Source organism: Hemiscyllium ocellatum, chromosome 10 (genome assembly GCF_020745735.1).
Source record: "Hemiscyllium ocellatum isolate sHemOce1 chromosome 10, sHemOce1.pat.X.cur, whole genome shotgun sequence".
NCBI lineage: Eukaryota > Metazoa > Chordata > Chondrichthyes > Orectolobiformes > Hemiscylliidae > Hemiscyllium > Hemiscyllium ocellatum.
This window is the reverse complement of record NC_083410.1, coordinates 94,930,180-94,946,842: the sequence shown is the minus strand read 5'-3', so window position 1 is coordinate 94,946,842 and position 16,663 is coordinate 94,930,180. Positions and strand designations below refer to the sequence as shown.

Sequence of the window (16,663 nt, the reverse complement as noted above, 5' to 3'; positions counted from 1 at the left end):
AGTCAAGAAGGCCACCTAATTAGATGATCACATTCATACTTACAAGGTATAAACAGCTCTCAGATAAACCCTGATTATCTGGCTTTATGCCTAAATGACTGCTTGTACTGCTTTTTGTATTATGCTCCAGACAAAAATTGCTCCTTCAAATTACGGATGTGTCTCACAAATAAAACAAACCTCCTATAATCCAGCTCCTTTGCATCATACCTCTTAAGCATTCAGCCATGCAGCAAGCCATTCATCAGCTGGATAATAACCCTAAAATAAGGGGCAATTATTCAGGGTGGGTGGAAGCTCAGGGCAGCTGCTGCCACTTGACAGCTCACTGCAAACCTTTAAAAGGAAATCTGATTAGAGATCATGTTCATCTGCTCAAAACAAAATGATTTAAAAAAGCACAAAACAGACACACATATGACTACTTACCCAGTGGGCTGGCCTCCCTGCAATGATTTGAGTTTGTATTGCTTAGACTTCAAGATTTCTTTGCGATTACAGTTCATTAGCACATTTTCAATTTTCACTCCAAGAAAAACAGAAAAGCAAAAACCCTTCATGGAATCTCCTCACCTAGTGCAGTAACACTGATCAACCCAAGCCAATGAGGGTTTTCTTCATCTGAGTCTGTGCAGAAAAGGTGCACATCGCAATGTGCAGCAGTGCTGAATGCAGTCCTCACCCATAGTTGACCCGCATCTAACTCTTGGCACCAGTCAGAAGATTAACGATCGGCCGAGATGAGCCATCAGCTACATTAAAATTTAGACAGGAGGCTCCACTTTTTGCTGATTTCACAAAGTGGCAGTTTGCCAGCACTGCAGGGCAACATTTCTATTCAGGACACATTCACCACAAGAGCATTTAAAGAGCCCTGAACACCTAAAAATGTTTCTCATTGCCATTTCTTCTACTTTCTAAAGACATTGAGTTAAAGAAAAATGTGTCCACATTTATCACTTCATTTGCAATTCTTGACTATTCAGTTATTAGTCTTGGCTCAATTAGTAGCACTCTTGTTCAAGTCAGAAAGTAATTGGTCTAGTCCAATTCAAAGTGCTCCAGTGTGGAAGTGAAGGAATGTTGGACTGGAAGTACCATTTTTAGGCACACAACAAAACCGTAGTTTCCAGCCCTTCTAAATGCCTATAAAAGATCCGATGGCAACATTTGCAAGAGCCACAAAGTCTTTAATTTCCCTGATGTCTTGATCAATATTTATTAAGAGAAAGTGAGGACTGCAGGTGCCGGACATCAGAGTTGAGTGTGGGGTGCTGAAAAAGCACAGAAATAAGCCCTGATGAGCCATTCCTGATGAAGGGCTTATGCCCGAAACATCGATTCTCCTGCTCCTCGGATGCTGTTTGACCTACTGTGCTTTTCCAGCACCACACTCTAGACTCTGATTAATATTAATGCCTCGATCAACATCAGGAGTGTTTGACTGGATTATTTATCTTTGTATATGTGATGCCATGTGGAAATCGTGTACCATTTTCATCATTACAGTGACTACAAAATGTTTTTCACTGGCTGTGGAACATTGTGACGTGTTGAGGTTTTGAAAGGTACTCCAGAAAAGTGGATCTTTTCTTGTTTGAGTTGATGGTATGAAATTACTGTTGCAGAGAAAGGGGCAACTTCCCACTTAGTTCATTCTGAGCTAACTCACCAACACTGCCCATAGTTCTCAAGCATTGGAAGATGGGACCTAGAGGTTACCCACAATCATACCACAAAACTTGTCAAGCAGTTATACCTAGCCAGAGGGGACAGAGTGAGAGAATAAGAGAGCGAACTCCAGAGCTAACGATAAGACGTCAATGCAGAAGTCAAAGCTGGAGCTCTGGAGTAGTTTTCAAACTCTGACTCAGAAGTGGGAATGGCAATGAGACTCACTCCTACCAGTGGGTCTGAATGAGGCAGATGGGAAAGATAAAAAAAAGGAGGAAAGATAATGAGAAAGGGGAAAAGAACAGATTCCTACCTCCCAGTCATGAACACACAGGGGATACAAAAAGCAATAATTATCTGACCTCAAGATTTGTTGAATAGATTAAAACAAAAATTTGTAGATGCACAAGCCACAATGAATGAGACTTAGACCCACCATTCCTTTTCAGAATTTTGCTACACACTGGCTGTTACTGATTATACATTTGCAAAGTACTAACAACTGGATTTGTGAAGTGACATATGCAAAACCACAAAATAGTCAAAGAAAATTGAAATGAAGGTTGACTGGTAGAAGTAATGGGAGGGGAAAAATTTGACAGCATGTATAGAAAAAGAAATCAGGGAGGGAAGAGAAGCAAGAAGACATATGCAGGGAAAAGAAAGCAAAAACAGAGTGAATACTTTGGTGGGAAAGGATGGGTTATCTGCAAGGACTCCAAATAAAGCAAATAGATACAGAGATGGAGAGAACGGAAAGGATTTTAAATGCTTAAGGTGCTAACTTCCACTGATTAAGTGGACGAGATCAATCCAAAGATGTAAAGAAATTACAAGTTAAAAGTGAGCAAATGCCATTAAGTAAGGACTAAAATAAAATCAGAGGTGCAAGTTTCTCTTACCTTTAACCCTGAATCAAATCTGTTTGGATTCTGTGTATTCATTTGTGGACTGTGTTCTAGTTAGAAGTTTGAAACATCTTAAAACTGCATGTGGAAACAAGGACAAAGTACTATTGGGAGCGTGAGCAAGCGAGCAAAAGAAAGTGGAAGTAGTGTGTGTGCGTCAAGGAAATGAGAACAGACTTTCACAAGAAGTTTTCACAGTATTCCCGAGCATCTAAAACATCTGCTGTTAGGCACTCTTATTTTGTGGTCACCCCTCCCGCCCCATCCACTGTCTTCAAATGTGTCATGTCGTCGCATTTGACCATTTATCAAAATGAACAGGGAATGAATGAATTTGCTAGAACATTTTCATTGCTCCTTTTATCTGGGTCAGTAAAAGAAATTTTTAAACAAGAGATGTTAAAAATAATACACTATCATACCTCCCTCTCCAGCAGACCCCATTTCCATCAGCCCAATGTTTAAAAATGTACAGTTAAAGTCAGTGACTTATTATGGTGAAATGAAGTTTTATGGAATATGAACCAGTAGGAAAAACAGGGCACAACTAAAATGTATTGTCTTTTCATGAAAGTAAAATTAACCAAAGAAAACAGCTTGGGGGGACATGCATGTGAATTAAAAATCAAAACAGGCTGGGTAATCATCTTTATAATTAGAGGATTATTATAGAGAAAGATGTTTTCACTTATAGCAAAGTCCAAAACTAAGATTCATAAATAGAAGTCATGATTTGGAGGAACCGGTATTACACTGGAGGTGAACAAAGTTAAAACACACAACACCAGGTTATAGGAGAAAGTGAGGACTGCAGATGCTGGAGATCTGAGCTGAAAAATGTGTTGCTGGAAAAGCGCAGCAGGTCAGGCAGCATCCAAGGAGCAGGAGAATCGCCGTTTTGGGCATAAGCCCTTCTTGAAGATAATGTGGACATGTTCTTTCCATGTTGTGCTTTGGCCCTTGGCTTGTGCATGCTGTGTAAAACCCACACAACGAAAAGTGTGATTTCTCATGCACAGATTCTAGATATTATAACCACTATTATTGCCTGATGGCAGGAGGGGAATGGGCTAGATAGAAATTGTTAGTCAAAAAAATGTCCCAGAAAGCAATCATCCACCAAAATCAGCAGACATACATCCTACACTACGACTTGCCAAGCCACACAGCTTTACACAAGAATCAGCTTCACCAACCGTGATCATATCTCCAAACTGAATACCAAAAAAGTTGTAGAAATAAATATCACAATCAACTGATAAGATTGAATGAGGGCCTCCCATTTCTCAGACAGCTCTAGTTATTTGTCAAGAGAATTCTTCAGTGTTTAATTCCGTTTCTACCCAAATTAATATCATTTTCCTGCAGTTTGCTAAATGTTTCTATATTAATAACAAAGTTTACATTGACCAAAGCTAGAGGCAAAGATGGGAAGACAGAATTAAATATACACCACTACCAGCATGCCAACAGATGAGCCAGCCTAGTCAGAAATAATTCAGCACTGACCCATGCAGAGTCTAAATAGAATGATAGATCATTTGACCTTGCAGCACTGCTGACTAATGTTCCTCAAGGGTAAATGCCACTATCACCTCCTCTTTCTCACACAAAAGGCCAGTACCCACTCTCTTTACTACTGGACAAGTTGCAAGGCTGATGGACTACAGCTGTCATAACTATATGTATTATGTCCATTCAACACCTCGCACCATCATCCTCCCAAATGACTAATCCTTTTGGTACATGGCAGCCCCCAACTGACCAACCTGTAATTCAGATAGGAGGACCAACCATTGTGTAATCAAATGAGGCCCTCAACTGTCTATGACAGTCCCCTTTCATTTCAAGGGCTCTTTCCCCTTCAACTTTCAAAAATCACTTGCTCCAAGCTCATGTAGCATATTTGCCACATAAGCTGAATTAAATGTAGCAGTGCTACAGCAAAGTGCCATAATGTCTGACTGACACATTGACTCTTCGGTGTCTCATGTGTCACAAGCTGATTGGCTTTTTAGCTCAGGGAGAAGCAAACTGCAGAGGTGCCTGCAATTGAGCACTCAAGACCCAAAGCATTAAAAAAAAGCAGCCTGTAACTCAATGAGGAACAAGAAAGCAAGCTAAGAGCTCTTGGATGAATGTCTACGTCAGCACTAAAGCATACTGTGTAGACCCAAGAAATTCACGGCTGTCCCTGCACACAAAAAGTGACTGGTAAAATCTTGCACGTCCTAGGCAATCAATCAATAGCTCCAAAGTAACATTCAAGAACTGAAGCCGTGGCTGAGATGTTCCAATAGTAAACATCATAATGTGGTTGCCTGATGTGGAGTCACGTGGCTGAAAGGTCAAGGAGGATGATGAAGCTTAGAGCATGGAGGAGTGTTGTACATTAACAGCAGTGTCAGGATGGCCAGGACAGATACTTGGTGATCTGAAAACACCAGTCTTGACCATTGGGAACCTGCATCTAGGTTTTTTTAAGGAGGCCAAGAGAATTGCCATTGGGATATAAGCAATGGTTGTTGGGATTTTAATGATGTGCAAATACATGAAATAAAGTAGCCACCATTCAAGGCCAAGATCCTGAAGTCACTATTCAAGAGGAAAAGAACATTTTTAAAATTAAGGTCAAAGTCAGAGTTGTGCAGCATGGAAACAGGCCCTTTAGTCTAACTCATCCATGCTGACCAGATATCCTAAATTAATCTGATCCCATTTGCCAGCATTTGGCCCATACCCCTCTAAACCCTTCCTATTCATATACCCACCCAGATGCCTTTTTTAATGTTGTAATTGTACCAGCCTCCTCTCTTGCAGCACATTCTATACATGCATCACCCTCTGCGTGAAAGAGTTGCTCCTTAGGTCCCTTTTAAATCCTTCCCCTCTCACAGTAAACCTATGCTCTCTAGTTTTGAACTCCCCTACTTTGGGGGCAAAAAAAATACCTTAGCTATTCATGCACATCCAGAATTTTTCCATTCTCACCGTTTTGTCACCATACGCACCATGATTCACGCCATATGAGGGAGGGAAATTTCCACTCAAGACAACAATCAGATAGGAGAAAAGAACATTCAGTATTTCAACATATTGGACCAGGATCACAAAATAATAACCAAATGATGACTCCTAGACATGTGTCAGCAGTGAGCTGCCTCGGGGACTTAGGTTAACCTGTCACTGCAGACAATGCTTCTTGTTTCTCAATGCAGTAAAGGGGATTACTTCACTGTAGGGAGAGAAAACGAGGCCTGAAAGGTGACGTTTTCGTTTAAGCAGGCATTGTGAACATCATGACCAGTCACTAGTGTAGCCAGCTAAACGGTAACAGAAGATTGAAAAAGGAAGGAACTGCAGAGGTTTACTGCATCACCTCACGTCTGCAGAAACTCCATGATCAAAGACAGGGTGACTCACTACCATTTTATCTGAGTGACTTCCAGCTACTATTTATACTTGATAGCTGAAGTAGCTTGGGACTTGCCCACTTTTCACAAAATATAAAAGTTTCTTTTAAAGGTGGGGAGCTGATGTGACCACACAAGATCAAGATGATAAAAGTTAATGTACACAATTACAAATTTAAATCACCAAAAAGTACACATTTATGCAATTATCTTGAAGTCAGAAAAAGGCATGTTCCCACACAGTGAAAATATAGATTCTTCATCAAACAAGAAAAGTTGTGGATGCTGCAAAACCAACTGAAAGTTGAGACCAAGGTTGATATATTTTTGTTTTATGGGGATGTGTCAGCTCCAACATTGTTGGAGCTTTGTCTTACAGTGAGGGTTGCTGGCACCATTTCCAAGTATAGGGAATACTCAAGAGTCATTTAGCACTGAAACAAACCCTTCGGTCCAACAAATCCATGCCAACCATAATTCCAAACTAAACTAGTCCCCCTCTCTACCTGCACTTGGCCCATATCCCTCCAAATACTTATTTGTGTACCTATCCAAATGTCTTTTAAACATTATAACTGCACCTGCACCCACCACTTTCTCTAGAAGTTCATTCCACTCATGAACCACGAAAAGAGTTTGCCCCTCATGGCATTTAAAATCTTCATCTCATCCTAAAATATATGCTTAGTCTTGAAATCCCTCACCCTAAAGAAAGTCACCTGCCATACACGTCATCTACACCCCTCATGATTTTAAAAACTAAGGTCACCCCTCAACCTCCTATGTTCCAGTGAGTAAAGTACCAGTCCATTCAGCTATTCCTTGCGATTCAAACCCTCCATTCACAGCAACATCCTGGCAGTTCTCTTCTGAATAACATAATAATTTTATTAATAATAATAATCCTTGCTTGCTAACCAATTTTCCATCTATCTCAATACACTACCCCAATTAATTATACATTTAATCTCTTACGTGGGACTCTGCACTTGAACACTAAAATTAAGCAGGACTCACTTAATATGGCGTGGTAGAGGAAAACAACTTGCTGGCCAAATCAGAACAGTTTCACTTAGCAAGGTACATTTATTTCATATTAATAACTGATAAAGTTTGCATTAATCAAATGGACATAGCTACAGGAACATTGTGAACCACCAAACATTCCTTCAGAGATCCAAAATTATTCTGCTCTTCAACTCCATACTCTCAACCAGAGAGTGATGGATGTATGGAATGCTCTGCCCCAGAAGGCAGTGCATCCAAGTCTCTGGATACTTTCAAGAAAGAGATGATAGGGTTCTTAGAGATAGTGGGATCAAGGGCTATGGGGATAAGGCAGGAACAGGATACTGATTGTGGATGCTCAGCCATTATCATAATGAATGGTGGTGCTGGCTCGAAGGACCGAATGGCCTACTCCTGCATCTATTGTCTATTGATATAGATGGTGACACTAATGGCAACCTTTTTAACAAAACTGAAGTAAGGGATATTAGTTATAAAAGGTGAATAATAGGAGTGAAGGTAGAAATCAGTCAAGAACTAAATGGAACATTTGAACAGCCTTGAAAGAAATGAATAGCAACTTAAACGTCTACAGCACCTTTAAAAATGTAATAAAAAAGGCACTCCTCCTATATTTCACTTCATTTTTGTAGTACTGGTTAAAGCTAGTTGTGGTTATTAGTTATCAGCAAGGTAATTTTTTTTATTCAAAAGGAACTATACATGTCCAGGGGCAAACTGATATCAGCCAAAGCCCCTAGTGAGTCAGATGCAATTAGTTGTACCCTGAACTATTTCTAGGAGCAGGATACTGGTATTATTTCAAAACAAAAAAAAAAGAAAGCAGAGATATCCCTGGATTTTCATCCCTGAACGGATCACCATCACGTAGCTATTTGTAGAACCTTGTTGTGCACAATTTGATTTTTCCATTTCCAAACAACAAAAATAAACTTAAATGTTTTGCAGCCAATTAGAATGACTTGAAAAGAAGTCCAATAGAATAGAAATTTAAGTCTTTTGAGAACTGAAGCATGAAAAAAAACTGCACTTTGGTTATGCTGTGAAAAATACAGGATTGCATTTAAGAGTAAAATCATAGCAGTAAACCATGGTTTTCTTAAACACAATTATGTACCTGAATAGTAGTGAGCATGCAATTAGCTAATACAGATTCATTCAGGAGAGTTTAGAGACTACAGTAGTTATATGATTAAATTATAAGCAATCAAATGAGTCTTATCAAATGGAATGGACAGAAGTTTAGATTTGTACATACAAACCTAGGAAAGCAACAACTATTCTGGAGAATGCCAACAAGATTTGATGTGTACATCTTTTGAAGTGAGATTACAGATATTAGACAAGTATAACTACAGCCAAAAGCAACATCTTCATTCACAAGATCTTTGCCAATAAACAGTACTTTTTATTTATTTATACTTTTACAATTTTGAAATTTCAACATACACTTCTTTAAAAAAAAACGATTGGCCACATATGGTCACAACTGCAAGATTGGAAACACAGTAATTTTGGATAGAGGAAAACGTCATAATGATGTGATAAATGACCAGAAAGTCTCAGTAAAACTGGCTGAAGGACAAGTATTGGGCCAGTTCACCAAAACAAACCCCACTTTCCTTGAAATGGTATCAATGGATCTTGAATCTAATAGTGAGGGCAGACAGCAACAAAAACAAAATTAAACAAACAGTAATCTATTTTGAAAAGATAACCAAAATATAACATACCAAACTAAAAATGGGTACTCTTTAATGAGAGCACTCAGGAAAAAAGGTATGATCTTGATTATTACAATTACCACTTTTTGGACTGATTTCTATTTTATAATGTAGATGAACACAGAAGCACAATACCAATGGAATTTGTTTTGTTCAGTTTCTTGAAATCTATATTTGAGTAGATTTAAACCCTTAATTCGCTACAGAAAGAATGCTGCACTGTCAGATGTGCCATCACTCAAGATGCAACGTTAATATTGAAGCATAAAAACAAAAAGGAACAGCAGTAGGCCATTCTGCCCTTTGAGCCTGCTTCGCCATTCAGTATGATCACAGCTGATCATCTGAGTGCCTTGTTCCTGCTTTCTGTCCATACTCTTTGATACCTTTAGCCCCAAGACCTATATTTATATCCTCCTTGAAAACATTCAATGTTTTGGCCTCAACTGCTTTGTGGCTGAGAATTTCACAGGATTAAGAAATTTCTTCTCAACTCAGCTAACACTGTATCCTCAGACAGTGAACCCCTGGTTCTGGACTCCCCAGTCATTGAATCCGTACAGTGCAGGAAGAGGCCATTTGGCCCATCGAGTGTGCACCAACACAGCATCAAGCACAGACCCAGTCCCCAATCCTATCTCCATAATCTTGCATTTCTCATGGCTAATCCACCTAGCCGACACATCCCTGGACACAACTGGCAATTGAGCTTGGCCAATCCATCCAGTCTGCACATCTTTGGGCTGTGGGAAGAACTGGAGCATTTGGCTGAAACCCACACAGAGTCACCCAAGGCTGGAATCAAACCTGTGCCTTGCATGGTGAGGCAGCTAACCACTGAGCCACCAGTCATCAAGAACATCCTTCCTGTGTTTACCCGGTCTAGTTCTGTTGTTAGAATTTTAAAAGTTTGTATGAGATAATTCTAACTATGGCCTTCTGCACTTTTAGGCATGCCTTTATAAGGCATGCCTAGGAGGCACTCTGTCAAAAACAGTAAGAGAGTTCACCCCAGTCACCTGGGCAAATGTTGAGGGAGGAGCAAATATCATTAACAGATGATCTGGTCATGATTGTCAGCAATCAATGCTAATGAGTGTGATTGTCATGCAATTTCTTACGTGGACAATGAAAACATCATTGTTTAAGGACCTTGTTAAATGCCAATCAGCTTTGATTTCCTACAGCACACCAGAGGCTACACTTCAAGTAATACATAGTTTGTCATAGATAATTTTTGAATTTGGGATTGAGAGGGGTGCTGATTTGTAAGATTTCATTTGTTTTCCAACCTTCCTGCAGTCTGCTAGTTTCTTCCTTTGCAAAATGCAGCATTTTGTTGTTCAAGGCTCCATGGTGCAACTATTCCTATGGCTTGCAATGTAACTGGTCCAGGTTTGAATCGATACTCGAGTGGTCAAGTCTATTCTAATCCTTTGTGAATTGGCACTTTCCAACTGAGTTTGGGAGATCTCCCTTCTTTCCTCCTATACACAAGGGATACCTCTGACAGTTCAATCTAATACTAAAGGAAGTGGTGCATTAGTGATCGGGCACAAGGCTTGAAGACCATAGCAGTAGTTATAGGAATAGGCCATTCAGTTCATGCTTGCTCGGCCATTCAATTGATTCAACATTCCTCATATCCACATTCCTACATCTTCCCCACAAACTAACCACTTGAACTCTGAGTAGTATCCACCAACTCATGGTCAACATCTAAAAACAACAATATGTACTCCAACTAAAACAGATATCAATACTTTTCAGGGCATTCACATCATGCCCAGTATCTGAAATATCAAAACTGCTATTTCCTTTGTTCCCATGAAATGTTGAAATTCCACAGACTGAATGCTAAGCAGCCTTATGGGTCACAATAAGCACAACAATCATTTGGTGATTGTACCTTTGGGGATATCAGATTGCTTCTGTTGTGACTAAATGCAAATCAACTTGATGCAAGTTTGAACTTTGTACCAGTTAGAGTCCAAGACAGGTGGGGGCAAATAACTACTGGCGTGACAGAGAGACAAATGTAAAGAAAACTGAATCAAAAGGAAAGATGACAAAGTGTTGGTCAGAAAGGTGGATTTTGAAACTTTTTTTGGAAAAAAAAGGATGTAGAAAGACTTAAGGTAAAAAGAAGCAAGGATCTGAGTGGTTGAAGGCACAGCTGATACTAGTGGGATGCAGACCATCAGGAGGCTAGAGATTGAAATGAACAGAGACAAACTGTGGTTCAGTTGGCAATGTTTTCAACTCAAAAACTTTGGATGTTTGAGTTCCATTTCTAAAAATGAGGGCTTAATTGAAGGTAATGGTGCAAAACTGAGACAGTGCTGAATTGTCAGTGATACCAGTGATAAAAGACATGAAACCAGAGGACAGATGCCAAAAAAAATCCCATGGCACCATTTCAAAAGAAGAACAGGATCTTTAGTGTTCTAGCCAATAATTTTTCCTTTAACCAACACCTATAAACAGGTCACTTGGTCACCATCATTTTCTGCAAAATTGTTGTGCAAATTGACTGTCTGCATTGTAACCGTGACTACATTTCAAATAGGACCTCATAAGCACTTTGAGATGCGTAGAGGCAGAGCAAGGCATGACAGAAACTATTATTTCTTTCTAAATCAAAGATGGAATTTCAATACTAATTTTGAGTTTTAAGCATCGCAATCAGTTCTCAAAACATTAAAACATGTTTCTTGCGCACCGAAACCGGCTGTTACAAGCAAATGCAAAGTACTGTGAATGCTGAAATAAAAACAAAGTGTTCGAGAAACTCAGCAGGTCTGACGGTATCTGTGGAGAGAGAAACAAAGTTAAAAGTTGATTCCAATAGCACTATTCATAACTTGGTTATAACAACCTAACTACAAAGGTTACAGTATCACAGAATATAAAACTTGCAACCCAATGGGACAAGTGACCCAATTAACTGCATTGCTTCTTGAGACACTAAATGTAGGACTGAATCCTATGCTGCAAGATATTTTCTAATCTATCTTGTTAATTTAATATAAGATTACAATAAGCTTCTTGCATAAAAGGCAAAAAGATTGAAGTAGCATAGACCAAGATAGAAAAGAATACCACAGTTCGAGACTGAGGGGATTCAAAGTACAGTACGCAGAATACGATTGTAAGAAAAAAAAAGGTTTTTGGAGTACTCATCATAACTTCAGTGATAAAGAAAGGCACCACAGCAGGAGAGTAAAAGATTAGGCCAGACACAAAAGGAGTTGTGGAATGACCATCCATTATCAGGTTCGGTGCATTTTCTTTTGCAACTGTCCAGGAAAAAGAGGGATTTTAGAACATCCTTCCTCAATATGGAAGCAAAACAAAAACAAACAGTTCTCAGGTGACCTATACATATCAGTTCCCAGGACACAACAGGGTCGGTAATATCAGTGAGACAGGATCCCTGCTAAAACTAGGCCTGACTAAATACAAGTTCCTTTAGTTTGCTTTACTGTCTAAAAGTTTCTAAAAACAACAGGTTAGTTCAACAACCATTTGGTCAAAATTTCTCTGGAGCAAACCATCTGAAAAAGTTTAAAAACATCACATCTTTCATCACTTGAGACGATCCAGTCCAGAGATTCATTTATTTGCAATTTTGTCTAAATTACAAGATCATGAAGTTCCTTAATACAGTCAGATTTGAATCAAACTTCCTTCGTCACCCTTGATTTTCACATTTGCACTATATCTGTACAGCTCATCTTTCTATACTTTCAATTCTAACTGACCATACTACTCCAAATCAGACTCAAGATCAAAAACAGGAAGACATCCATTTCAAAATATTTGCTCTCTCACCCACACCCCCACCCATCCCCACAAACCACATCAGGAAATAAGTCCAAATGAGTTCTGGAACATGAAATACATGGATAGTTAAAAAACCTCTTTGAAGTTCCAACTTGATAAACAGATGTCTGAACCCCCTCCTGTCATATCACAGTTCTTCTGTGCAATACAAGCTAAAGCTCTACGGATCAATTCTTGTAGGGAAAACAGGAACCCTGAATATTTCCAAACTTCAATTCAATTCAAGAATTCCAAGGCCTTAAATCGGAAAGGAGAGAAGAGAGGCCAGATACTCTCCCTAATGATCAACAGCTGAAATGCAACAATATTTTTGACTTAACCAAGAAGGTCACGAACAAACGAGCAAAGTTTACCAAAACCACAATGTCACAGAAAATGGTTTTAAAAGCACCAAAATTTACTGAAAAAGGGGGAAAAAAAATCTCACGGTGTGTGTCACAAGTTGGATTGTTTTCGGTCATCATTCAGCTTCAATTAACTTTGCACAAGAAGCCAACAGTGCACCCAGGACTTGATGAACAGGGAGACTAAGAGTAATGCCTCAACCAAAAGGGATTGAAGAAAAATGTCTTGCATTTAAATAACATTTCACAACCATTTTGATCTGCAACCACCAACGTAGGAGATGTAGCAGCCAAACTTGCACAAACAAAAAACTCATTGTCAAATTTTATAGAAGAAATCAGTTTTAGTGATATTGATGGAGGAATAAACATTGGCCAGGACACAGGAAAATTCCCCTCCTGTTCTAAGCAGTGCCGAGATATCTTACATTTACCTGAAAAGGTAAGTCAGATCTCAGTTTAATACGTCATCCAAATCCAGCACAGCCCTTCAGGCCTCAAGTTTTGAGAAGAGGGGCTAGAACAAACAACCTTGTGACTCAGAGGCACATGCTACCAAATGAGTCACACTCTTGGTATTAAAAAAGATTAGAAAGGAACAATGCCCGTTGAAAAGAAATTAAAGTAAATAAAAAACAAAGGGGCAGTATGGCGGGGAATGTAAAAGTTGAAGGAAATGAAAAAGTACAATCACCAATGACAATTCATTGCCGAGATGCCACAATATACTTTTCCCTTTCGAGACTGGAAAGGTTGAGTGGTAATGCAGAGCCACACATTTTTTAAGATTAGATTAGGTTGCCTACAGTATGGAAACAGGCCCTTCGGCCCAACAAGTCCACACTGACCCTTCGAAGAGTAACCCATCCAGACCCATTCCCGTACCCTATATTTACTTCTGACGAATGCACCCAACGCTATGGGCAATTTAGCATGGTCAATTTGCCTGTCCTGCACATTGTGGGAGGAAACCAGAGCACCCGGAGGAAACCCACGCAGGCACGGGGAGAACGTGCAAACTCCACATAGACAGTCAACCGAGGCAGGAAGCAAATCTGGTCCCTGGTGCTGGACACATTTCTTCATTTAAAAAAAAATGTGGAATAATTCACGATAACAGCTTAATTCATAGTAGCATTACAAATGCAGCAATTTACTGAAACACTCAGGCAGGCTGACAGCAAGGTCCCACCTCAATCATCAAGAACTTGTGGCAATTTGCAACTTAAGAGGCACCTTTCTTAGTATAAGTTGCTGAGTGCTTTTTAAAAAAAGCATACAAATTTAATTTACCATTAGCTTGCAAGAAAATTCTAGCCCAAAGTACTTTGCATGACAAACATTATTTCCAACTTTTCACTCCGAGCTCCTCGCACCACTTTCAGGAAGACTATACCACATTAAGATGTGTCAATATCCAAACCACGGCCTGGCAGAACTACAGCACCTGCAGACTTGCCATCATAACAATTCTTCTGATACATATCCTCATGTAACAACTGTTTGAAGGAGGATAAAAAAAACTTTCAGGGGTCATATCCATGTGTTAAGGATACAAATGCTACAGGAAGGATAGAAAGGGAGGCAAAGGAGGAGGAGGCAAAGGAGGAGGAGGAGGCGGAGGAGGAGGAGGCGGAGGAGGAGGAGGCGGAGGAGGAGGGACATTTTTGATAAGGGATAACATTACAGCTATGATGAGAGAGGATATTCCTGGAAATACATCCAGGAAAAAAGATATTTGGGTGGAACTGAGAAATAAGAAAAGGGATGATTACCTTATTGGGATTGTATTATAGACCCCTTAATATTCAGAGGGAAAATGCGAAACAAACTTGTAAGATCTCGGCTATCTGTAAAGAATAATAGGGTGGTTATGGCCGGGAATTTTAAACTTTCCAAACAAAACACTATGGCAGTCCCAGTCTAAGTGTTTAGATGGAGAGGAATTTGTTAAGTGTGCACAGATAATTTTCTGATTCAGTGTGTGGATGGACCTACTAGAGAAGGTGCTCTTGGGAAATAAGGCAGGGCAGGTGACTGAGGGGGAGCACCTTGAGGCCAGCGACCATAATTCTATTAGATTTAAAATAGTGATGGAAAAGGATAGACCAGCTCTAAAAGTTAAAGTTCTAAATTGGAGGAAGGCCAATTTTGATAGTATTAGGCAAGAAATTTTGAAAGCTGATTGAAGGCAGATGTTCGCAGGTAAAGGGACAGTTGGAAAATGGGAAGCCTTCAGAAATGAGACAATGAGAGACCAGAGAAAGTATATTCCTGTCAGGGTGAAAGGAAAGGCTGGTAGGTATAGGGAATGCTGGATGACTAAAGAAGTTGAAGGTTTGGTTAAGAAAGAAAGAAGCATATGTAAGGTATAGACAGGATAGATCGAGTGAATCCTTAGAAGAGTATAAAGGCAGTAGGAGTATACTTGAGGGAGGAATCAGGAGGGGAGAAAGGGGACATGAGATAGCTTTGATAAATAAAATTAAGGAGAATCCAAAAGAGTTTTTACAAATACATTAAAAGGATAAAAGGGTAACTCGGGAAGAGAATAGGGCCGCTCAAACATCAGCAAGGCGGCCTTTGTGTGGAGTCACAGAAAATGGAGGAGATACTAAATGAATATTTTGCATCATTTACTGTGGAAAAGGATATGGAAGATATAGACTGTAGGGAAATAGATCGTGACATCTTGCAAAATGCCCAGATCACAGAGGAGGAAGTAATGGATGTCTTGAAACTGGTAAATCCCAGGACCTGATCAGGTGTACCCTAGAACTCTGTGGGAAGCTAGAGAAGTGATTGCTGGGCCTCTTACGGAGATATTTGTATCGTCGATAGTCACAGGTGAGGTGCCAGAGGATTGGAGGTTGGCTAACATGGTGCCATTGTTTAAGAAGGGTGGTAGGGAAAACCCAGGGAACTATAGACCAGTGAGTCTGACCTCGGTGGGAGGCAAGTTGTTGGAGGGAATCCTGAGGGACAGGATGTACATGTATTTGGAAAGGCAAGGACTGATTAGGGACAGTCAACATGGCTTTGTGCATGGAAAATCATGTCTCACAAACTTGATTGAGTTTTTTGAAGTAGTAACAGAGAGGATTGATGAGGGCAGCTGTGTAGAGGCATTCCACAAGGTTTTCCAATGGAGACTGATTAGCAAGGTTAGATCTCACAGAATACAGGGAGAACTAACCATTTGGATACAGAACTGGCTCAAAAGTAGAAGGTGGTGGAGGAGGGTTGTTTTTCAGACTGGAGGTCTGTGACCAGTGGATTACCACAAGGATCAATGCTGGGTCCTTTACTTCTTGTAATTTACATAAAATGATTTGGATGCGAGCATAAGGAGGTTCAGTTAGTAAGTTTGTAGATGACACCAAAATTGGAGGTGTAGTGGACAGCAATGAGGGTTATCTCAGATTACAACATGATCTTGACCAGATGGGCTAATGGAGTTTAATTCAGATAAATGAGAGGTGCTGCATTTTGGGAAAGCAAATCTTAGCCGGACTTATATACTTAATGGTAAGGTCCTTGGGAGTGATGCTGAACAAAGATCTTGGAGTGTAGGTTCATAGCTCTTTGAAAGTGGAGTTGCAGGTAGATAGGATAGTGAAGGTGGTGTTTGGTATGCTTTCCTTTTATTGGTTAAAGTATTGAAGTACAGGAGTTGTGAGGTCATGTTGCGGCTGTACAGGACATTAGTTAGGCCACTGTTGAAA

At 39.8% G+C, this 16,663-nt stretch overlaps 1 protein-coding gene across 7 annotated transcripts in view; it reads right to left on the bottom strand.

Moving 5' to 3' along the window:
- Positions 1 to 16,663, bottom strand: part of LOC132819860 (pleckstrin homology domain-containing family G member 1) — a 219,202-nt gene that overhangs the window by 75,606 nt on the left and 126,933 nt on the right. The window contains exon 1 of one of the 7 annotated variants that reach the window (XM_060831765.1): positions 2,577 to 2,648. The exons of 5 other annotated variants lie outside the window; for them this stretch is intronic. The gene's annotated coding sequence lies outside the window, so the exon portion shown is untranslated. Of the gene's footprint in view, positions 1 to 429; positions 500 to 2,576; positions 2,649 to 16,663 lie in introns of those variants that run through there. One more of the 7 variants, XM_060831763.1, reaches the window with a different exon arrangement.